Consider the following 24,340-nt stretch of genomic DNA (forward strand, 5'->3'; position numbering starts at 1 on the left):
AAATAATCATGTCTTATCGTACATATGTTTGAGGTTTTTTTTTTCCCAACCAGCTGATTATATATATGAATAATATATTTGAAGACTGGTTTCTAAATGTTATCATGGCAGAAGCACAACTGCAGATTATCATGTAATCTATGCATAAAAGTAGAATGAAACATTTTTCAGCACAGTATTATGATAAAACAAATCATTCTTGCTTGTCAGTTGGTCTCATCTGTGCTATCATTCCAGCAAAGTTAATGGGAGATTCCCTTTGACTTAATCTGGATCCAATTGGCTTGCTGTGTATTTTTTCATGAATATAAATACTAGTCAAGAGTGTCCCTGGTAAATCACTGAAATGGTAGTATCCATTATGGTGGGTTTTTCCCCTCTTTTAGAAGAGAGGTACATTAATTGAGATGGTGCTATTGAAATGTGCCCTCCATTTATTCCCCTACTGTTCCTCCTTCTGGATGTCAATCAGTTTGAAAACAAGTTTTGTTTGATTTGTTTAAGTGGAGGAAAAATAATTCAAGTATTTCCCCTCTTAGCAGTTTAAGCAACATATTGGAGATCTGGATGCATTTTTTTTTCCCAACTTGAAGTTCAGAATCCTGTGGTGCTAAGAGATGTGATGAGATCTAAATGTTCACTTACCTTAAAAGCTGCAACCACATTCTGCTATTCAAGAAGATTAACTGTGCAAGCATAATTTGACTATGATAGAGCCACACAGACACGGTTTTAATATGTTCCCACACTCTGAAGATAACACTTTACTTATTTTTATTTTTTTTAAATGAATTTTAGTGCTTGGAAAAGGGCCATCTCCAATTTAATTGTTTATCTGATGGCTATTATGTTGCCTATGTGTAATGATGAGATGGCCTCAATCAAGGGCTACACAAAAACTAGCCCTACATTTGACAGTAACTGGCATCCTTGCTCCCTGATCTTGCAAGAAGACCAAGGGTTGAATGGACATGTAGATACCCATGAATTTCCCACTGCCTGCTAAAGGTGGTGTGTGTCTGTCTCCCTCCCTTCAACTGTGGTTCATTGCTAAGGCAAACTTCCAGAGCTGGCCTACTCTGAGAATAATTAATATGTACTTGCTTATTTGTATCCCATTATAAAAACATTGTGCAGACATCTGTACACAAAGCATGGAACCCTTTGAAAATCTTGCCTAGTTGTTTTTAACCATTATAAAAGGAAAATATAATTCTCAGGTACTAACCCAGAAAAAACACAGCTGCAAGTATTTTCATCTTCATTCCTTCCTTCAGGATTGAAGATGGACATTTTAAGTCAAATCTGGAGTATGAACCACACAAAAATGCAGAGGGGTGTGTGGGTGGATGTTTGGGGTTATCTCCACTCAAGAGTTTTTTTATTTTGATACTCTGTTTGCCTTTTAATAGTTGGTAGTTCATGGAATGAAATCAGGATCTTTTCCAAACAACTCAGAAGCTCTTTTGAACTGTTGTGATAGAAGTTCTATAAGGAGGACGTTTCCCTCAGGGCACTGAGTGAAGTTCCTTTCAAGAGTAATGTTTACATCCCTGTTTTATTATTTATGGGGTGCCTCCCAAGAAGGACTCTGCAGGGAAAAAGCTGTTAAGTAGAATAATAATTAATAGTGATTTCATAATGAATATTTAACATTTGGTACTGTAGGTACAATGAAATAGTGTCCCTATCAGAACAGTTGGAAAATTGTCCATGTTAAGGTAATAGAAGAGAACAGGATGTAGGTTAACAGTAGAATTCACTTATTAGAAGTGTTGTTTTTGTCCCAAACAACTATAATTTGTATCTGAGGAAGACCAGGAAGAAGACAGATTCTGATCTCTGTTACCCTTGTGTAAACCTAGAATAATTTCATTGACTTTAATGCATTTACACTTCTGTATAGGAGCTCTGGCCCACACTACATCATGTTGTAATACAAATGTATAGTGCTTACTGCTTTTACTCATAGTGAATATTCCTCCTTATGCTTAGTGTGTGTGTATAGGTACCTCTTGAGCTAAAAAAAAATATTGTGGAATATGGCAATTGATGAGCAAATTACAAAGATGCAGTGCAATAAATCAGTAGCAGCAACAAGTCAGTGGAAAGGGAGCAGTGACAGTGCCCTTATAAAACTTTCAATAAGTTTCTTGACGTATAATACATATCTTGAGCAAATGGTTATGTACTTATACAAATGCATTCAAAAGGTGCAACAACAAGGAACAAAAAATCTGTTCTTAACCTGTATTAGTTACCATTCAGCGGGGAAATGTCAAGTGTGTGGTGGCGAGGGAAGGTTAGCAAACATGGCATTCTGGTTCTCTCTTCATAAGTTTTGGGAAAGTGGCATTTTTACAATGAGTGATTTTGGTTTTGTCCCTGCCACTCCTTTGACTTTTCTCCATGATATGGCACAGACCACATGGGCAACGTGGTTCCATGGCACGCACAACTCTTCTCTATTTTTCTTTCTGGAGAGCCAAGGTTTTGCTCCTAAACAATGTATGCAAAGGGACACAATATACCCCCTAACCTCTTTTTTTAAAACTACCATTTTCCCACGTGCATGTATCCATTCCATCCTCAGGCATTTTTAAACATCTTTTCTGTAGTATTAGGGGTTTCTGTCTCCCTTGCAGATGCTGTTGAAAATCTCCTCATGCATTTGATGTAGCAAAGAAGACAAGCAGAACTTATGTTCAATATGCAATTGAATACTTCACCCAATATACACAAATCAGAATGCCCACAGACCAGACCATTTTCCCCCACATAACTCACATCCTTAGCACCCTACCTCACGTTGCAGTTCTCTTCCTCTCACTCCTAATTGCTTACATACTTATCCACAATCATTGCAAGCTCTGTGTTCCACAGTAGTGAGAGCTGGGTTTAAATTAGCAGCCACTTTGTGTTGGAGCTGGAGTACATGACCTTGTTTTTATTTATGTTTCCTCTCTGCTCAGACTTGTTGGAATACTGAGTCAAACAACATTACTCAGATTAATTATTAGTAACAATCACAACTAGCTTGTAAAAATTTCCGCTTAGCTGTTGATTTGATGTAGCTCTGGAATAGCAACCAAATAGAATCAATATTTGATACAAGTAGAAATGTTACATGGCCAAAATCTCATTCTATTACATATCATTTTATTTATCAAGTGCAATCAGTATGCTTGTCACTAAAAAATCTTATGTAACAATTTGTGTATATACCTAGAAACAACAATATTATACTTCTGAGGACAAGGAAGAGCATAAGAAACAATGTTACTACTTGTAAACAAAATTGTAAGACTACACTGAATATAACAATGGGAAAAGGCCTAACTGATCAAATTGCACAGTTTTCTACCAGTGACTACTTGATTTTTATTTGCAATGCAGTAATACCTACAGGCCCATCTGAGAGAAGGAACCCATTGTACTGTATGTTGTAGAAACATGTACCGAAAGACAGTGGCTATATATGCTAACAGTCTTCATAGACAAAACAAACAAAAGGTAGAAAGGGAAATCCTCCCTGATTGAACTAACCTCATTATCTCTAGCTTGCTTGCATATATATACCTGCCCCTGGAAATTTCCACTACATGCATCTGACGAAGTGGGTATTCAATCACGAAAGCTCATGCTCCAAAACGTCTGTTAGTCTATAAGGTGCCGCAGGACTCTTTGCTGCTTTTACAGAAAGGGAAATAGTGGCTTAGAGATGTAGTATGACAAGAAAGTAAGTGCACAGGTAAGTCATTAAAAGAACCTTAAATGAGCCCCACACTGATATGATGAAGGGAAAAAAAAAAGTGTGTGTGTGTGGAATGTCTTCAAAAATCAGTTCCAACTAATCAAGGACAGCACTCTTATGTACTAACCATAACTGTGTGGTTATTTCACGGCATCACAACAGGGCAGAGTGAAGACTGTTTGAATACCTTAACTGTGCATTCCATAACTGAGCATGTATGGATTTCTTTTATATTTAACCTTTAATTCTGAACCTTAACTCTGGCTTAGTAATACTTGATTTGGGGATATTTACGTCATTCCTATAATGTTTTTACTATGAAGTAACTGATATGTACTTGACCTGAACTAGTGTTTAACATAATTTTTATCAGGGAGTAAAATATGTTATGTGACAGACTCAGGCCAGTGGTGTACAGGAGTCTGGTAGAGGGCAAATATACTGGTCATTGGCTGAGTAGTTTTCTGTTCCCTGAGTGACCAGAGCAGGGGCTGCACTGGAGTAATCAGGAACCTGCTAGAACCAATTAAGGCAGACAGGCTGATTAGAACACCTGCAGCCAATCAAGGCAGGCTAATCAGGGCACCTGGGTTTAAAAAGGAGCTCACTCCAGTCAGGGAGGGAGGAGCTAGAGGAGAGGAAGTACTTGTGAGGAGCTGGGAGCAAGAGGCACAAGGAGCTGAGAGTGAGAGGCTGTGCTGCTGGAGGACTAAGGAGTACAAGCGTTATCAGACACCAGGAGGAAGGTCCTGTGGTGAGGATGAAGAAGGTGTTTAGAGGAGTCCATGGGGAAGTGGCCCAGGGAGTTGTAGCTGTCATGCAGCTGTTACAAGAGGCACTATAGATAGCTGCAATCCACAGGGCCTGGGCTGGAACCCAGAGTAGAGGGTGGGCCCAGGTTCCCCCCCAAACCTCCCAACTCCTGATCAGACACAGGAGGAGTTGATCCAGACTGTGGGGAAGATCACTGAGGTGAGCAAATCTACCAATAAGCGCAGGACCCACCAAGATAGAGGAGGAACTTTGTCACAGTATCTTCTAAATTACTACTAAAACTAAGCAAAGTACTTGTAGGAAATAGTGTATCTGATTCCTACCTTTGGTGCCCTATACTGTGTCTCCTACTAGTCACCAGGCTTTTCTTGTATCTTATTGACTATAGTCAGAGTTTGGGAGGTAGCTGTCTTTTACCATGTGACTTTTGGCTGAGTGTCTGATAAATACTTTTCACTTCTTTCTGTCTTTGACCAGAAATCAGACTTTCTGATTTCTGAGAATGGACTGCTGTGACACACCCCAAAATGGTCTGAGACACAAGTATTCTAAGGAAAGCCAAGTTTATTGGGACAAGTAAGGAAAAATCCTATAAAAACAAAAACAGAAAGTATAAAACCACATCTGGTCTCACACAGGATAATATTCTCTAGGTAAGTCACTCTCCTTAGAGTCATAGGAAAGAGAAATCAGATAATAGAATAGGCCAAAGATGGGAACATTTGTGTCAGTTTCTCAGGGGCTTTTTCTCCTGCTAGCATTGCAGCCTGGCAAATGTGTTAAGTGTCCACCAGGTATCAGGCCTCCTTGGTCCAGAGATCTCCTTAGCATCAGGACAGGTTTCAGAGTAGCAGCCATATTAGTCTGTATCCACAAAAAGAACAGGAGTACTTGTGGCACCTTTAGAGACTAACGCATTTATTTGAGCATAAGTTTTTGTGGGCCCAATGAAATGGGCTGTAGCCCACAAAAACTTATGCTCAAATAAATTTGTTAGCCTCTAAGGTGCCACAAGTACTCCTGTTCTTGTAGCATCAGGATTCATTTGCATAAACAAAATTCCCTTCCAAGCTCCCTGACACATACAGACACATACTCTGTTTAATGATATAATACATCCTTGAGAGTCCTCGAAGTTGGAGGTGTTAACTGCATTTGTCATTTAGCTATGGAATTCTTTGGTTGTGTTCATGTAGAAATAATTACTGCCTACAGAAGTGTCCTGTCTTCAGAATTGATCTCTATCCTTTCCCATACAGTAGCTATTCTAAATTGTCTTTGATAATCACCCACCTCCTTTCCTAGACCTAGAGTTATTTTTCTAATTTCCTCTCCTGAAATCTGACAGCTCAAATTCTCCTTTGATCTTGCCTGTACCTTGGTCTGGGGGAAAAAAAGTGTTCTGGTGATTGGGATTCTTTATTGCATGTTAATGGTCTCTTTTCCAGAGGGGTTTAGTAATGTTTCCCTGAAGTGGTACACAATAGAGCAATCATCGTTCAGTCATAGTTTTAAAACTACAGTGGTAACTTTAAAAAAAATAATTCCAGTGTAACAATAATTCTAACTCTGCAAACATGGTTTCTCAACAGCCACTTTTAGTCCATCGCTACATCAACTTTAGCTCTTTTTTTTTTCTGTTTATAAATTATCCACAAAGATTTTGATTTTTGTTATTGTACACTTTTTTCCTGTAATTGTTTTAACACTTTATTCAAGTACATCTCAATTTGAGTTCACAAACAGTTTGATTTGACTGTCTTTTACTATTCATTGTCTTTGTGGTGTGTGATTGAAGACATCTACATTAGATGGAATCGTTGCTAACATTTGAGTGAATGACAAATGCTATGAACAGGGAGTCCATGACAAGATGTATTTTCTTGCAGATACCTTTTATTTGCATGTGGTGATGGGAATTCAGATAAAGGACTGATATTCTTCAATGCCTGTAACAGGTTTCACGGAAAAGCGTATAAAAAAGGATGCAAAAAGCAAGTCAAAATTTGTGAAAATGTGGCTCATTGTTCACACTAATGATTTAATCCTAGTTTATAAATCCTATCACAAAAATATAGACCCCACACTGATGAGAGAGGCACCAGAAAGGTCCTGGGGGCGGGGGAAGGGGGGGGCTAGCCCCACCCCTCTGGCCCCATCAATTATGTATGGTAGAGAGACGGTCTTTAAAATGCAGAAAATTGCTGTCAACTGGGGGAAGAAATCAGCCTGAGCAGGAGACTGCTGGAATGACTCCTGAAGCCAGAGGTGGAACTCCCATCCAGAAGATCTCCATTCTGACCCTACAGGGAGTGCAGCTCACTGCAAGAGTATGTCTGACACAGTGAGCCTAAGTTAGCTGTCCAGCCAGAAGGAATCCTCAAAAAACCGCTATGCAGATGGCCCCGAAGTAAGAAAGTACCGCTTAGCATTTTTCCCTTTGAGTTGGCTCTGGGAAGAAGTTATTCTTGCACTGGGCATATAATTTTTCTTTTGATCCCCCATCAGAAAAGACTTAAGAAGGGCCACAAAGGGCAGGGTCCCCCTGTCACAAAATAAACTGGGGCCTGCGTATAAGCCACCCAGAAATAACTGGGCATGGATGGGTCTCCCATTGTCTGGGAGAAAAATGTAAGGGGTCTCTTTCATAACTTCTCTCTGGGTTTCCCAGCACGCATTGTCTAATTTGTATATGTCACTTTCACTGTAAGATCACTGGAATGAGGGCTACTGTCATTGCTGGCCTTCTGTAGGTCTAAGGAGCTTGCGCTCAACACTCTGTGGATTTTTTGTTCTGTGTTTGTACCGTGCCTACACAAATAGGGTCCTGGTCTGTAGCTGGAGTTTCTAAGCACTACTGCAATAATAATAGTGGAGGGCGTACATACAGTAAGTAATAATCAATAACACTTTCAGACTTAGTGATTTTTAGCCTATGTCCATTATAAGGCAGACCAAAACCTTGCAACTGAATTCTATCCAAATTTGAGGACGTTCTGATTCAGAACTGAACTTTGCAATTTGGGCTCATCTGTAAATGTGATCGTATACAGTACCCGCATTGACTGTACTGAGGGAACTTCTGAAGAAAGGGGCAAAATCGAACTAGCTAGAGACATAAAAGTAAAGCCAATTAATGGCTATTAGGCAGTTTGTGTAAGGAATGGTGTCCCTAACCTCTGCTTGTCAGAGAGTGGAGATGGATGGCAGGAGAGAGACCACTTGATCATTTCCTGTTAGATTCACTCCCTCTGGGGCACCTGGCATTGGTCACTGTTGGTAGACAGGATACTGGGCTGGACGGACCTTTGGTCTGACCCAGTATGGCCATTCTTATGTTCTTGTTCACCAAGAAGATTGGTAGTGATTGAACATCTAACACAGTGAATGCCGGTGAAAATGAGGTAGGATCAGATGCTATAATAGGGAAAGAACAAGTTAAAAATTACTTGGACAAGTTAGATGCCTTCAAGTCACCAGGACCTGATGAAATGCATCTTAGAATACTCAAGGAGCTGGCTGAGGAGATATCTGAGCCATTAGTGATTTTTCTTTGAAAAATCATGGAAGATGGGAGAGATTCCAGAAGACTGGAAAAGGGCAAATATCATGCCCATCTATAAAATTCCTATCAGGGAATTAAAGACTAGTCGGTGTAACTTTTGTACCCAGACAGATAATGGACCAAATAATTAAGCAATCAGTTTGCAAAAATCTAGAAGATAATAAGGTGATAAGTAACAGTCAGCATGGATTTATCAAGAACAAATCATGTCAAACCAACCTGATAGCTTTCTTTGACAGGGTAGCAAGCCTTGTGGATGGGGCAGGGGGAGCAGTAGACATGGTATATCTTGACTTTAGTAAAGCTCTTAATACTATCTGGCATGACCTTCTCGTAAACAAACTAGGGAAATGCAACCTAGATGTAGCTACTATAAGATGGGTGCATAACTGGTTGTAAAACTGTTCCCAAAGAGTAGATATCAGTGGTTCATAGTCATGCTGGAAGGACATAACCACTGGGATCCTGCAGGGATAAGTATGGGTTCTGTTCTGTTCAATATCTTCATCAATGGTTTAGATCAGTGGTCACCAACCCATAGATTGTGATCGACTGGTCAATCCTGAAGCCCTTGCCACTTGATCATGATCGCCGGTCATTAAAAGTCCGGAGGGAGGGGCATGTGACTGCGTGCTGCTCCTAACTCCCTGGGGCTGCGACAAGCAGGGAGTCTGCCGCAGCCGTGCTGCACTACCAACCGAGAGCCACCCAAGGTAAGTGCAGCCCGGTGGGAGCCCGCACCCCAACCCCCAGCACTGAGCCCCCTCCAGGAGCCAGCATTCCCTACCACCTCCTGCACCCCAAACCCCATGTCCCAGCCCTGAGCCCTCTCCCAGAGTCATTATCTCATACCCCCTCCTACATCCCAACACTCTGTCTCTGCCTGGAGCCCCCTCTTGCACTCAAGCTTCCTCCCAGAACTTTCACCTCTCACACCTTCCTGCACCCCAACCCTCTGCCCTAGCCTCATCCCGGAGCCCCCTCCCACATTGCGGACCCCTTGGCCCAGCCCAGAGCCTGCAACCCCTCTGAAAACCCAACCCCCTGTCCTAGTCCAGTGAAAGTGAGTGAGGGTGGGAGACAGTGAGTCATGGGGGAGGGGCGGGATAGAGTGAGCAGGCTGAGGATTTGGAGAAGGAGTTGGGTAGATCCTGGGTTACACGTAAATTCAAAAAGTGATCTTGTGAGGAAAAAGGTTGGAGATCACTTGTTTAGATAATGGCATAGAGAGTACACTTATAAAGTTTGTGGACCATACCAAGTTGGGAGAGGTTCAAGAGCTTCGGAGGATGGATTATAATTCAAAATGGACAAACTGGAGAAATAGTCTGAAGTAAATAGGATGAAATTCAATAAGGACAAATGCTAAGTATTCCACTTAGGAAGGAACAATCAGTTGCACTCATACAACATTGGTAAATGACTGCCTAGGAAGGAGTACTACAGAAAGGGATCTGGGGGTCATAGTGGACCACAAGCTAAATATGACTCAACAGCGTAACACTGTTTGAAAAAAAAGTGAACATCATTCTGGGATGTATTAGCAGGAATATTTTAAGCAAGACACAAGAAGTAATTCTTCCCCTCTACTCCGCTCTGATTAGGCCTCAGCTGGAGTATTGTGTCCAGTTCTGTGGGACATTTTTCAGAAAAGATGTGGATAAATTGGAGAAAGTCCAGAGAAGAGCAACAAAATGATTAAAGGTCTAGAAAACGTGACCTATGAGCGAAGATTGGAAAAAAAATGGTTTGTTTAGTCTGGAAAAGTTAAGACTGAGAGGAGACATGACAGTTTTTTCAAGTATGTAAAAGGTTGTTACAACGAGAAGGGAGAAAAATTGTTGTTCTTAACCTCTGAGGATAGGACAAGATGCAATGGACTTAAATTGCAGAAAGGAAGGTTTAGTTTGGACATTAGGAAAAACTTTCTAACTGTCAGGATGGTTAAGCACTGGAATAAATTGCCTAGGTAGGTAGTGGAATCTCCATCACTGGAAATTTTTAATAGCAGGTTGGACAAACACCTGTCAGGGATGGTCTGTATAATACGTAGTCCTGCCATGAGTGCAGGGAACTGGATTAGATGACCTCTCAAGGTCCCTTCCAGTCCTATGATTAAAGTGAAAGCTGGTGAGTGGTCTTGTCCCATTATTCTTAAATGGGTTTGGAATTTCAGTAGATTGATTGGAGATCATTTACCACTTATTACCATGACTATTTCTTGAACGATAAGTATTTTCACAGTAGGTGCAGACTTCCCAGTACTGCTCCTTTGAACAGTCCCTGTTCTTTTGCCATATGTGGGTTAAACAGACCATATAAGTCATAAGAACAGCCACACTGGGTCAGACCAAAGATCCATCAAGCCCAGTATCCTGTCCTCTGGCAGTGACCAATGCAAGGTGTCCCAACAGGAATGAACAGACAGGTTATCATCGACTGATCCATGCCCTGTTACCCAACCCCAGCTTCTGGCAAACAGAGGCTAGGGACACCATTCCTGCCCATCCTGGCTAACAGCCATTGATCAGGGGTTCTCAAACTGTGGGTCAGGACCCCTCAGGGGGTGCTGAAGTTATTAAATAGGGGGTTGCGAGCTGTCAGCCTCCACCCCAAATCCCACTTTGCCTCCAGCATTTATAATGGTGTTCAATATATAAAAACAGGTTTTTAATTTATAAGGGGGAGGTCATGCTCAGAGGCTTTCTTTGTGAAAGGGGTCACCACTACAAAAGTTTGAGAACCAATGCCATTGATGGACCTATTTTCCATGAATCTATCTAGCTCCTCCATTATACCATTGCCTTTCACAACACCTTCTGGCAAGGAGTTCCAGAGATTGACAGTGCATGGCAAGAAAAAATACTTTCTTGTGTTAGTCCACCGCAAGAACTTTTGTACATAGAATCAAGGTAAAAAGAGAGTCCATAATGGAGTGGTTAGGAAACAATTTTTTGCAGAAAATTTTAACAAAAAATGAAAAGAGAGTCAAATGAAAACTTCTTGGGTTTTCAGGTTTTACAAAAAGTGTACATCTTTGAAGGAAAGCATACACTTTCCACAGTATCTGTTTTGTCAAAAATTCAATTTTACAACAGAAATTTCAACCAGTTCTAGTTCATGACACATATTTAATTTTGGGGGAGATAAACCTGCAGTGGTACTAACAGAACAAACTTTTTTTCCCCCTGGGGATATTCCATCTCTTCCTCCTGACAATTTTCTGCAAGGGAAAAGATAAACATTGTTAGTTGTTGCTAACAGGAACACCTTTTATTTTTATTTCCAATTAAATGTCCCATAAACACTCAGGCGATGGATTACTAAAAGGGCAAAGATTTGCATTGACTTAAACTCTGTGTAGTTTCATTGACATCCATATGACGGCACATGCTCTAGGCGAGCAATGAATTTGACTCATTGTTTGTAGATGGAAAGCATCATGTGGATTTTAAAAATAATATAAAAAAAGAATGATACCAAATGGGTTGTGTGCAGTGTAGTTTTAGCCATGTCAGTCCCAGAATATTAGACAGACAAAGTGAATGAAGTAATATCTTTTATTGGGCCAACTTCTGCTGTTTAGAGAGACAAGCTTTCAAGACATACAAGAGATCTTTAGGTCTAAAAGAAGCAGTAGTTTGAAGGTGTTAAATATTGTTAGTTGTTAACACAATTAACATTATCTTTCCCCTTGCAGAAAACTATACTGAGGTCCAAAGTAAGACTTGAAGAAGAGCTCTCTCACCAACAGAAGTTGGTCCAATAAAAAATATTACCTCACCCACCTTCTCACCAAATGGGTTGTTAACCAACATGGAATCCCTTTTACCTTTCAGAGAATGCTATGGGTTTGACAGCCCGGGGACAGGGCAGGAGCAGAGAGAAAGAGAGTAATGTGAGTCTTGTACATGGCTTTGCTGCTTTTTTTTTTGGTCAGTATCTGTTATTAGTAAGAATACCTTACCACAGATCTCTCAAACCCAGACCGCACATTTGAACTGTCACTTTCACCTCTGATTTCTGGCAAGATTCACAAACCTTTTGATAGGCGCTCAGTAACGTATTCAGTATATCAAGATCCAAAGAAAAGGCAGCGCTTCTGTTCTATGGTGGTGAGAGGCAGAGCGCTGGACTCTTTGTAGTCCATAACTAGTGAGTTCAAAAGCACCAACAAAGGATTTTTTCTACAACTTTTATTCTGAGTAAAATGTATTCAGTTAACAAAGAGTGAGAAATAGTGGTCTTAAAACAATTTTCATGTCAGAAACTGGGTTTTCAGTGATATAATGAACTAATGTACTGGAAAAGGATGAAAATAATTAGATCAGGGAGTGCATCTGATAGGAGAAATGAAATTGATCTGTATTTATACACTTTTTTTCTATAATAGGACTTCCTGGTTACTTTAATAACCAATAGAAAAAGGCAATCCCATGGTAAAATTCCAACTCTACCCATTTGTGTGCTGTGAACTGGCAGCTTACAATTTGGATGAGACCACTAGATTCCAAGAATTTGGAAATTATCAAAAAACTGGTGCATTTAGGTCTAAATTTAGTCAATGGAAAAAACTCAAGTGCTTAAAGTTTGGCAGATGCTGAAGTTCTTTGCTGAACTGGGGCCTTATTTTCCACTTCAAGGAGTGGAACTGATTGATGGCTTATATTAAAAATATAGAAGAATTGGGAGAGTGGCTTCATCTCTCCAGCACCTCTTAATGGGGAAATATATTTGTTCCCTAATTTTAAAATACAAAAGTTTGTTGTTAAGTCAAAGATACTTAACATTAAAGAATAAAGCAAAAGCCACTTAAAGAATAAGAACTTATTGGCAAATGCATCATCACATCTTCCCCAGGTTCTGCAGAAACTACAGAAGAAGTCATCTTTAGTGGTCAGAACAGGACTGGAAGCATTGTGGATTCTGTTTTTAACTATGCCATTGCCTTGATACTTGGTCAAGACACATTGCAACACTGAGAATCACGATGCCTAACTTCTAGGTGCCTAGAAAAAATATAGGAACTACACTGCAATCCACAAAGCTGAGTTAGGTGCTTAGGGTCCCTGTACAATGAATGGGAGGGGTAGGCTCCTAAAAATGTGATCCACGTAGACCAGCATGCTAGAAAGGGAGCCATCAAAGGTAGCCCATGAGATATGCTAAGCACTGACCTCTCTGAGAGAGGCGTCTATGGCTAGGTTGGAGAGAGGCACCTGTCTCCTCTTAGTGATCCATGAACAGGAATCAGCCTCCTGGAGTCAGGTGGCTTAGGCGCCTAAGGTGATTTTGAAGGAAATGACTTAGACACCTACCTTACATCACACAAAACAGCCTAAGGAAGAGGTGTGGTGTGTCACTGCCCACTTTGTAACTTTCAGCCCAATGGTTAGAGCAGGTCCACTGGGATGTAGGAGACCAGGGTTTTGTACCTCTCTCCCTGGCAGAGCAGAGGAGAGGACTGGAACTAGGGTCTTCCATGTCTCAGGGTTGTTCTCTGAATACTGGGCTAAAAGTTATAAAGTGGGTACCACTACCACCATCACCTGGATATTTGAATGGGACCCAATCCAGTAAGAGGCCTCTGAGCACACCCACCAGGTTGGGCCCCACATGCAACATCAGCAACTGAATGCCTATCTTGCCTGGATTTGTTAATCACTCTGGAGCCTTGGTGGGAGATAGGTATCTGGATGCTCAGATGCAGACAGCAATACTCATTTTTAAAGGCAAAACATGGGTGCCTAGGGACATTTTTTCCTGAAAACTTAAATGCTGAGTGAGTTAAGTGTCTCTTGAGTTCACCAAGGACTTTGTGGATTGCAATGAAGCGAAAATTGGGACTTTGGCACCTAAAGCACAAACTTTGTTGCCTAAGTACCTCTGTGGATCTGGGCCTTAGCTTCTCTCTGCATCCATCTCCCTATTTGTAAAATGAATATAATAATGCTTACTTAACTTACAAGGGTGTTGTGAGGTATAGTGTAATGTCTGTAAAGCAGTGTGAGAACCGAGAATGCAAGTCATTACATACTATAAGTACAAAGCGGTATTGTAATTCCTTAGACTTTCCTACCTGCTTATGAAAGTAGTCTGGTGCTAGGATTGGGAAGGGACTATCCTGCTGCCTCATATTACCTCATGCTGGCACCCTTCCCAGGTGTGTCTCATTACTGGTAGTTGAAGTCCAGGTTTTAAAGGGTTTTTGTGGATCTTTATATTGAAAAGGAGAGACTGGGGAGGGATGAAATGAGGGGCTTTGGATGGAAAATGCTTAGAAACACCAAATTCAGGATTAAACTCAGCCCATGGTTTGTTTTGTTATTGGCCATTGCTAAAGGCCACCTTTAGAAACTGTTAGTGTGTTGAGAGTAAGGTGGGGACACTTCCCAACTACTCTGCTACTGCTATAACTACTGAGGCGAAGTCTACATTTCAATGCACTATACTTATGTCACTGTTGTGTAGACACTTCCTACATAGATGGAGGGTTTTTTCCAGCAATTTATTAAATCCACGTCTCAGAGGTGGTAGCTAGCATGACAGAAGAATTTTTCCATTGATTAGCTGTTGCCTACACTGTGGGTTAAGTCAACCTAGCTAAAGTACTCAGAATGCGAATTTTTTATGGCCCCAAGTGATATCGCTAGGTTGATCTAATTTAAGTATAGACGAGTCCTGAGAAATGGCTTTTATGGCTTGTGAAACAGAGCAAGAGAGAGAATAGCTCCTCTGGCTTCTTATCTTGAGGCAGGACACACATCTGGACTATAACTATTAATAACCAGACTTTTAAAAGCTGTAAACCTTTTGGTTACTCATCAAATATTTAACTTTTCTATGGCCACTCTGAGCCCTTGGAGACCTTCTTTCATGAGTGTTTTGGAACCAGCATCGAAGAACGGTACTTTCAAGGTGTCATAAACAGATAAGTAAAAGTTAATAGAACAAAAGTGTTTCATATCTCTTTTGCCTGGAAAAGGTTAACAAGAACAGTGAGCCTGGCTGTCACCTGACCAGAGGACCAATCAGAGGACAGGATACTTTCAAATCTTGAGGGAGGGAAGTTTTTGTGCTGTGCTGTTAGTGTTTGGTGGCTGTTCACTCTGGGGGCTCAGAGGGATCAGACGTGCAACCAGATTTCTCTCTAATCTCCCTGATACAGGCTCTTATAAGTTTAGAATAGTGAGTACGAGGTAGATAAAGCGAGTTAGGCTTATGTTTGTTTTCTTTATTTGCAAATGTGCATTTGGCTGGAAGGAGTTCAAATGTGTATTTGGCTGAAAGGAGTTCAAATTGGTATTTTGCTGAAAAGATTTTAATTTGTACCTGTATACTTAGGCTGGAGGGTATTCCCGGCGTCTATAGCTGAAAGACCCTGTACCTACTCCATCTTAAATTTACAAAGATAATTTTTACTGTTTTTTTCTTTCTTCAGTTAAAAGCTTTCTTGTTTAAGAACCTGATTGTTTTTTATTCTGGTGAGACCCCAGGGGACTGGGTCTGGATTCACCAGGGAATTGGTGGGGAGAAAGGAGGGAAGGGGGAGAGAGGCTGATTTCTCTCTGTGCCAGGATTACTGTCTCTCTCAGGGAGAATCTGGGAGGGGAGAGAGAAGGAGAGGGGAAGGTAAATTTTCCTCTCTGTTTAAAGATTCAAGGAGTTTGAATCACAGTGATCTTCCAGGGTAACCCAGGGAGAGGAAGCCTGGGAGAGGCAACGGTGAGGGACTGGGTCTTGGGGGTCCCTGGGCAAGGTTTTGGGGGAACCAGAGTGTACCAGGCACTGGAATTCCTGGTTGGTGGCAGTGCTACAAGTACTAAGCTGGTGATTGAGCTTAGAGGAATTCATGCTGGTACCCCATCTTTTGGATGCTAAGGTTCAGGGTGGGGGTTTATACCATGACACAAGGATATCACAAGTATTAGCAGTAAGAACTTACTGATCTTTGATGTCATTCTAGGAACTATTGCTTTCAGGTCAAGGCTTCCAAAGATGGTGAAAGCTACATGGCAGTACTCATCTGGTCAGAGACAGAAAAAGTCATGAACTGTGCTCGTAAAGCATAGGCTTTTTGAAAGACTCTGCATTTAAAAATCTGGTCCTGTGAAATATGTCCATCTCTCTATCGCAAGCTAGACAAAACAATATATTAAATGTGATTCTGTCATCATACTAGTTAATAGAAGCCTTAGGGAAATCTTAAATGTATACTGTCAAACTATTTTTGAATCATTTATTTACTCATTTCTATTCATTTCTATTCTTGGTAGTTTCATACAGTGACTTTTCTTCTTTAATCATATTTTTTTCTTCCACTGCATGTACTTTTTATTATGGTAGGGTTGCTGGTGAGGTCAGAGCTGCAACAAATAACTTTCAAAAACAAAAACATTCAGTGCTGAAACAATTGTTTTGAAGGAATAAAACTGCACTTACAAAGAACTACACTGACTTCACACACAAATAAAAAGAAGAAAAACCTCTCAAGTGAAAATAATAATTTAAAAATAGAAATTGTTCTGGTTGTTAGGTAACAGTAGAATAAAATCCATGAAAACAATTAGTGATCAAACATCAGTTATGACTTTTGTGTCTCTTCTTTTCCTTAAAAAAAAAATCACATGGAATTAAATAGTCAAACTGTACTAGAAAATGATGTTTATTAAATTAATAAACAGGCATTCTAATTCTCTTCAATGTGGAAAAAAATAAGATGTTTTGTATTGGAATTTACAATACAGAATTGTTTTTACTTAATTTATCAATTGACCATGATAATCTAAACTTAACAGGTAGCTTTTTGTACAACTTTCATAGAGCTTATTTAGTCTTTACCAGTTTTGAATGGTCTTCTTATCACTTTTATCCTACCATTCAAATTTTTAGAAATAGGAGGGAAATATCAAAGTTTTGCTACTTTTCCCTTGACTGAAAGTAAAAGTGCAAATAGACAGTCAGTGCAATCTGTAGACTATTTAATACTGATAATTTCTACTAAAACTTCAGCATGTCACTTAATCTGCAAAAAGATGTTTAGAATGCGCTTATTAAAGGTGTGTGGTTCCTGTTCATTTTTGGTGAGAGGTTGTCTTGCCTTCCTTTTCTGATCTCTTTGAGCAACTCCTTAGCCTCTTTCATATAAATTCTGATGGTCTGTTAGGGACTGATCCAGTACCCACTGAAGTCAATGGAAACATCTATGAGAATAATGGATCCTGAACACTTCTGAAAATCTTGCTGTTTCATTGTGGTGCCTTAATGGGAGCTAAGCTCTTTTGGAAATCTGGCCGTATGAGCCCTATCTTATTCTCTTTAAAAGTTGAAGTATTTCCAGTAACTCGCTTAATTAGTTGAGGGTCAAATCCATCTCTTATTTATCTAAATAGTTCTGAGGCTTGGGTCCATGAAGCTTGTGATGGTTTAACCCCCACTCTGTACTGGGGTACCACTGAGCCTGCCTGTTCCACCAGCCTGGGCCCCCTTACACTGTCCTGCCTGTTCCACCAGCCTGGGCCCCCTTACACTGTCCCTCAAGCCTCCCTCCAGCGCACACACAGGTAGGGACCCACCCAGCTGCAGAAAGACACAGACACTGAAATTAGCTCTCCAGGGGAAGACAGCTAGGGAATTGCTCAGCCCTCAAGTGCACTCCCCCTCCGGAGTGTAAACCCAAAATTGTATTGTCTTGCAGTTCACAGAAAACTGTACAGTGTAAGCACATAAAATTCACTCCCTCCCTCAATGTGGAGGAAGATATGCACAACTTTTTGGCACCTCCAGTCATGATTTTCACAACTGGTTTTAGAGCAAACAAAAACAAGTTGAACTACAAAAGAGAGATTTTAAAGTGATAGCAAAGAGATCAAAGCAGATAAGCCTATTAAACAAAAACTGCAAACTGAGCTCAGCGCACTAGATAGGTTGTCATAAACAGATAGCTAAGGGTTAATGTCTCTTTCACCTGAAGCACCTGACCAGAGGACCAATCAGGAAACCGGATTTTTTCAACTTTGGGTGGAGGGAATTGTGTGTCTGAGTCTTTGTTGTCTGCCTGCCTGCTTTCTCTGAGCTTTGGAGAAGTAGCTCTACTTTCTAGTCTTCTGTTTCTAAGTGTAAGGACAAAGAGATCAGATAGTAAGTTCTATGGTTTCTTTTCTTTGGTATTTGCATGAATATAAGTGCTGGAGTGCTTTGATTTGTATTCTTTTTGAATAAGGCTGTTTATTCAATATTCTTTTAAGCAATTGACCCTGTGTTTTATCATCTAATACAGAGAGAACATTTGTATGTAATTTTCTTTCTTTTTATATAAAGCTTTCTTTTAAGACCTGTTGGAGTTTTTCTTTACTTCAGGGAAATTGAGTCTGTACTCACCAGGGAATTGGTGGGAGGAAGAAATCAAGGGGAGATTTGTGTGTTGGATCGCTAGCCTGATTTTGCATTCCCTCTGGGGGAATAGGAAAGTACTTTTTGTTTCCAGGATTGGGAACGGAGAGGGGGAGTCCCTCTGTGTAGTTTCACAGAGCTTGTGTCTGTGTATCTCTCCAGGAGCACCTGGAGGGGGGAAGGGAAAAAGGATTATTTCCCTTGGTTGTGAGACTCAAGGGATTTGGGTCTTGGGGTCCCCAGGGAAGGTTTTTCAGAGGGACCAGAGTGCCCCAAAACACTCTAATTTTTTGGGTGGTGGCAGCAGGTACCAGGTCCAAGCTGGTAACTAAGCTTGGAGGTTTTCATGCTAACCCCCATATTTTGGACGCTAAGGTCCAAATCTGGGACTAAGGTTATTACATGGTGGCAGCTGGTGGGATATAGACAGAATCCAGAAGCCAGTAGGAATATTATATTTTTCTTTTCTCTGCTAAGGGCTTTTTAGCAGAGAGAGAAGCAGTTGGTTTTAAAAGGGAACCAAAGAGAATTTTTTTTTCTGCTCTCTCTGGCAGTTTGTGGCTTGCATGTTAAGGGTCTTTTGTCATGCAATAGCCCTCCCATTAGGAGGCAAGTACCAGCACTTATATGCATGCAAATAAAGTGGTTTTTCTGGTTTCCCTTCATTGAACATTAGCTAGAGAGAGAAAAGGAAAAAAGCACTGTTGCTAGGCAGACTTCAGGAGGCAACAGAGAACCTGCAGTTCAGAAGATAAACACCGGAGGGCACCCCAACACAAGAAAACAGGAATCATGACTTCTAAGGCAAAAATTGAGGCTGAAGAGCAATTCAGAGAAGCTGAACACAGGCGAGAGATGGAAAAACACAAACAGGAACTGGAAATAAAACAAAAAGAGATGGAGATGAAAGAAAAGGAAGAAAGCATGAAACTGGCAGCCTTCCAAAGAGAACAGGCAGCCCAAGAGGCAGCACACAAAAGAAAACTAGAAGAAGAAGAGGTGGCCCACCGCCGAGAAATGGAAAAGCACCGCCGAGAAATGGAAAAGCACCGCCGAGAAATGGAAAAGCACCGCCGAGAAATGGAAAAAACAACAAAAAGAAATGGAAAAACAACAAAAAGAGAATGAAGAGAAGGAAAAACAGAGAAAACATGAACTGGAGTTGGCAAAAGCTGGGCTGCCTGTGCCAGCCAACCCTAACAACCCGGCGCCAATTATTGCTCCACAGCACAGGAAATTTCCCACCTACAAGGCAGGTGATGACACCGAGGCCTTCTTGGAAAATTTTGAAAGAGCCTGTCTTGGGTACAACATCCCCGAAGACCAGTACATGGTAGAATTGAGGTCACAGCTCAGTGGACCTTTAGCAGAGGTGGCAGCTGAAATGCCTAAGCACCAAATGAATGACTATAAACTTTTTCAAACCAAGGCCAGATACAGGATGGGGATAACCCCAGATCATGCCCGTCGGCGCTTCAGAACCCAAAAGTGGAAACCCGAGGTGTCATTTCCCAAACACGCCTACTACATTGCAAAAAACTATGAGGCCTGGATAACAGGAAACAACATTCAAACCTTGGAAGAACTAAACCTCCTCATACAAATGGAACAGTTCTTGGATGGTGTTCCGGAAGACATCACACGGTACATACAAGATGGAAATCCCAAAGATATCGCTGAGGCGGGGGAGATTGGAGCCAAATGGATGGAACTGGCAGAAAGCAAGAAAGCTACTGTCAAGGGGAACGATTACCCCAGGGGGCACACAGACCATAAACCCTACAACCGAGGACAGCCAAAGACCCCACATACCACCCAAGTAAAGCCACAGATACCCTACCCTTCAACCTCACCAGTCTCCAGTAACTCACCTCGGCCCAGTGACCCATCAGATGGAAGATGCTTTAAGTGTAATGAACTGGGACATATCAAGGCCAAGTGTCCCAAGAACACCATGCGAGTGCAATTCATTACACCACCATCACACCCAAGATCCCCAGGCCCGGATGCCTCTCAAATACCCTTGGAGCGAAGGGAAAATTTGAGAGTGGGCGGAAAGAAGGTTACTGCGTGGAGAGACACGGGGGCACAAGTGTCAGCTATCCACCAATCCTTCGTTGACCCCAAATTCATCAACCCAAAGGCCAAAGTTACAATTTACCCCTTCATGTCACAAGCTGTAGACTTGCCTACAGCTCAACTGCCTGTCCAGTACAAAGGCTGGTCAGGAATGTGGACTTTTGCAGTCTATGACAATTATCCTATCCCCATGCTACTGGGGGAAGACTTGGCCAACCAGGTGAGGCGGGCCAAGAGAGTGGGAATGGTTACACGTAGCCAAACCAGGCAAGCTTCCAGACCCATTCCTGTTCCTGAGCCGTCCACAGAGGCCCCGTCTGTGTTACCAGAGACCCAGACAGAGGTAGTGGACCCGGATTCCATGCCTACCACTGAAACAGCCACAGCATCTCCAGTCCCAGGCCCGGAACTGGAACAGCAACCAGCACCAGCAAGTGCAACCCCATCTTCAAACTCAACGCCAGAGGGCGCCAGCGAGCCAAAACTGGCAGAAGCAACAGACAGCCATACCCAAAAGGCTCAGCCGGAGCCTGAAATACCCTCAGGTGCACCAGCGGAGAGCGGTTCACCAGCAACGGAAACAACCCCATCACCTACATCGCTTCCAGAGGGACCAAGCCCAAGTCCACAGTCTGAGGAAGAACTGGTGACCCCAGACTCAAGGGAACAGTTCCAGACTGAGCAGGAAGCGGATGACAGCCTTCAGAAAGCTTGGGCGGCGGCACGGAGCACCCCACCGCCTCTCAGCTCTTCTAATCGATCCCGGTTTGTTATAGACCAAGGACTTTTATACAAGGAAATTCTTTCTGGTGGACACCGGGAAGAATGGCAGCCGCAAAAAACAGTTGGTGGTTCCAACTAAGTACCGGGGGAAGCTCTTAAGCTTAGCCCATGATCATCCCAGTGGCCATGCTGGGGTGAACCGAACCAAGGACCGGTTGGGGAAGTCCTTCCACTGGGAGGGGATGGGCAAGGACGTTGCCAAGTATGTCCGGTCTTGTGAGGTATGCCAAAGAGTGGGTAAGCCTCAAGACCAGGTCAAGGCCCCTCTCCAGCCACTCCCCATAATTGAGGTCCCATTTCAGCGAGTAGCTGTGGATATTCTGGGCCCTTTCCCAAAAAGACGCCCAGAGGAAAGCAGTACGTACTGACTTTAGTGGACTTTGCTACCCGATGGCCGGAAGCAGTAGCTCTAGGCAACACCAGGGCTAACACTGTGTGCCTGGCCTTAACAGACATCTTTGCCAGGGTAGGTTGGCCCTCCGACATCCTTACAGATTCAGGGTCTAATTTCCTGGCAGGTACCATGAAAGAACTGTGGGAAACTCATGGGGTAAATCACTTGGTTGCCACCCCATACCACCATCAAACCAATGGCCTGGTGGAAAGGTTCAATGGAACTTTGGGGGCCATGATACGAAAATTCATCAACGAATTCTCCAATAATTGGGACCTAGTGTTGCAGCAGTTGCTGTTTGCCTACAGGGCTGTACCACATCCCAGTTTAGGGTTTTCACCCATTTGAACTTGTGTATGGTCACGAGGTTAAGGGGCCATTACAGTTGGTGAAGCAGCAATGGGAGGGGTTTACGCCTTCTCCAGGAACTAACATTCTGGACTTTGTAAGCAACCTACAAAGCACCCTCCGACACTCTTTAGCCCTTGCTAGAGAGAACCTAAAGGATGCTCAAGAAGAGCAAAAGGCCTGGTATGACAGACATGCCAGAGAACGTTCCTTCAAGGTAGGAGACCAGGTTATGGTCTTGAAGGCGCAACAGGCCCATAAGATGAAAGCATCATGGGAAGGGCCCTTCACGGTCCAAGAGCGCCTGGGAGCTGTAAACTACCTCATAGCATTTCCCAATTCCTCACTAAAGCCTAAAGTGTACCATGTTAATTCTCTCAAGCCTTTCTATTCCAGAGACTTACAGGTTTGTCAGTTTACAGTCCAGGGAGAGGATGCTGAGTGGCCTGACGGTGTCTACTACGACGGGAAAAAAGACGGTGGCGTGGAAGAGGTGAACCTCTCAACCACCCTGGAACGTCTGCAGCGGCAACAAATCAAGGAGCTGTGCACTAGCTTCGCCCCATTGTTCTCAGCCACCCCAGGACGGACTGAACGGGCATACCACTCCATTGATACAGGTAATGCTCACCCAATCAGAACCCCACCCTACCGAGTGTCTCCTCATGCCCAAGCTGCTATAGAACGGGAGATCCAGAACATGCTACAGATGGGTATAATCCGCTCATCTACCAGTGCATGGGCATCTCCAGTGGTTCTGGTACCCAAACCAGATGGGGAAATACGCTTTTGCGTGGACTACCGTAAGCTAAATGCTGTAACTCGTCCGGACAACTATCCAATGCCACGTACCGATGAGCTATTGGAGAAGTTGGGACGTGCCCAGTTCATCTCTACAATAGACTTAACCAAGGGGTACTGGCAAGTACCGGCTAGATGAACCTGCCAAGGAGAGGTCAGCATTCGTCACCCATGCAGGGGTGTATGAATTCAATGTCCTTCCTTTCGGCCTTCGAAATGCACCCGCCACCTTCCAGAGGCTGGTAGATGGTCTACTAGCTGGACTGGGAGAATTTGCAGTTGCCTACCTCGATGATGTGGCCATTTTTTCAGACTCCTGGCCCGAACACCTACTACACCTGGAAAAGGTCTTTGAGCGCATCAGGCAGGCAGGACTAACTGTTAAGGCCAAAAAGTGTCAAATAGGCCAAAACAGAGTGACTTACCTGGGGCACCAGGTGGGTCGAGGAACCATTAACCCCCTACAGGCCAAGGTGGATGCTATCCAAAAGTGGCCTGTCCCACGGTCCAAGAAGCAGGTCCAATCCTTCTTAGGCTTGGCCGGATACTACAGGCGATTTGTACCACACTACAGCCAAATCGCTGCCCCATTGACCGACCTGACCAAAAAGACCCAGCCAAATGCCGTTAAGTGGACTAATGAGTGTCAAAAGGCCTTTACCCAACTTAAGGCAACGCTCATGTCTGACCCCGTGCTCAGGGCCCCGGATTTTGACAAGCCATTCCTAGTAACCACAGATGCATCTGAGCGTGGTATAGGAGCGGTGCTCATGCAGGAAGCAACGGATCACAACTTCCATCCTGTCGTGTTTCTCAGCAAGAAACTGTCTGAGAGGGAAAGTCACTGGTCAGTCAGTGAAAAGGAATGCTATGCCATTGTGTACGCCCTGGAAAAGCTACGCCCATATGTTTGGGGACGGCGGTTCCAACTACAAACTGACCATGCTGCACTAAAGTGGCTTCATACTGCCAAGGGGAACAACAAAAAACTTCTTCGTTGGAGTTTAGCTCTCCAAAATTTTGATTTTAAAATTCAACACATCACAGGAGCTTCTAACAAAGTAGCTGATGCACTCTCCCGTGAGAGTTTCCCAGAATTCAGTAGTTAAAAAAGTGTTCTTAAAATGTAGAAGTCTGTTAGTTATATACTTAGTAGTATATGTAAAGGTGCATGTGTTGTAGTAATCTGTTATTTTAAAGTTCTAGAAGGAAATCGCCGCCAGTGAGCTTCCCCACTGTCTGCAATTTGGGGGGCGTGTCATAAACAGATAGCTAAGGGTTAATGTCTCTTTCACCTGAAGCACCTGACCAGAGGACCAATCAGGAAACCGGATTTTTTCAACTTTGGGTGGAGGGAATTGTGTGTCTGAGTCTTTGTTGTCTGCCTGCCTGCTTTCTCTGAGCTTTGGAGAAGTAGCTCTACTTTCTAGTCTTCTGTTTCTAAGTGTAA

This window comes from Gopherus flavomarginatus, chromosome 3, assembly GCF_025201925.1.
Source record: "Gopherus flavomarginatus isolate rGopFla2 chromosome 3, rGopFla2.mat.asm, whole genome shotgun sequence".
Lineage (NCBI taxonomy): Eukaryota > Metazoa > Chordata > Testudines > Testudinidae > Gopherus > Gopherus flavomarginatus.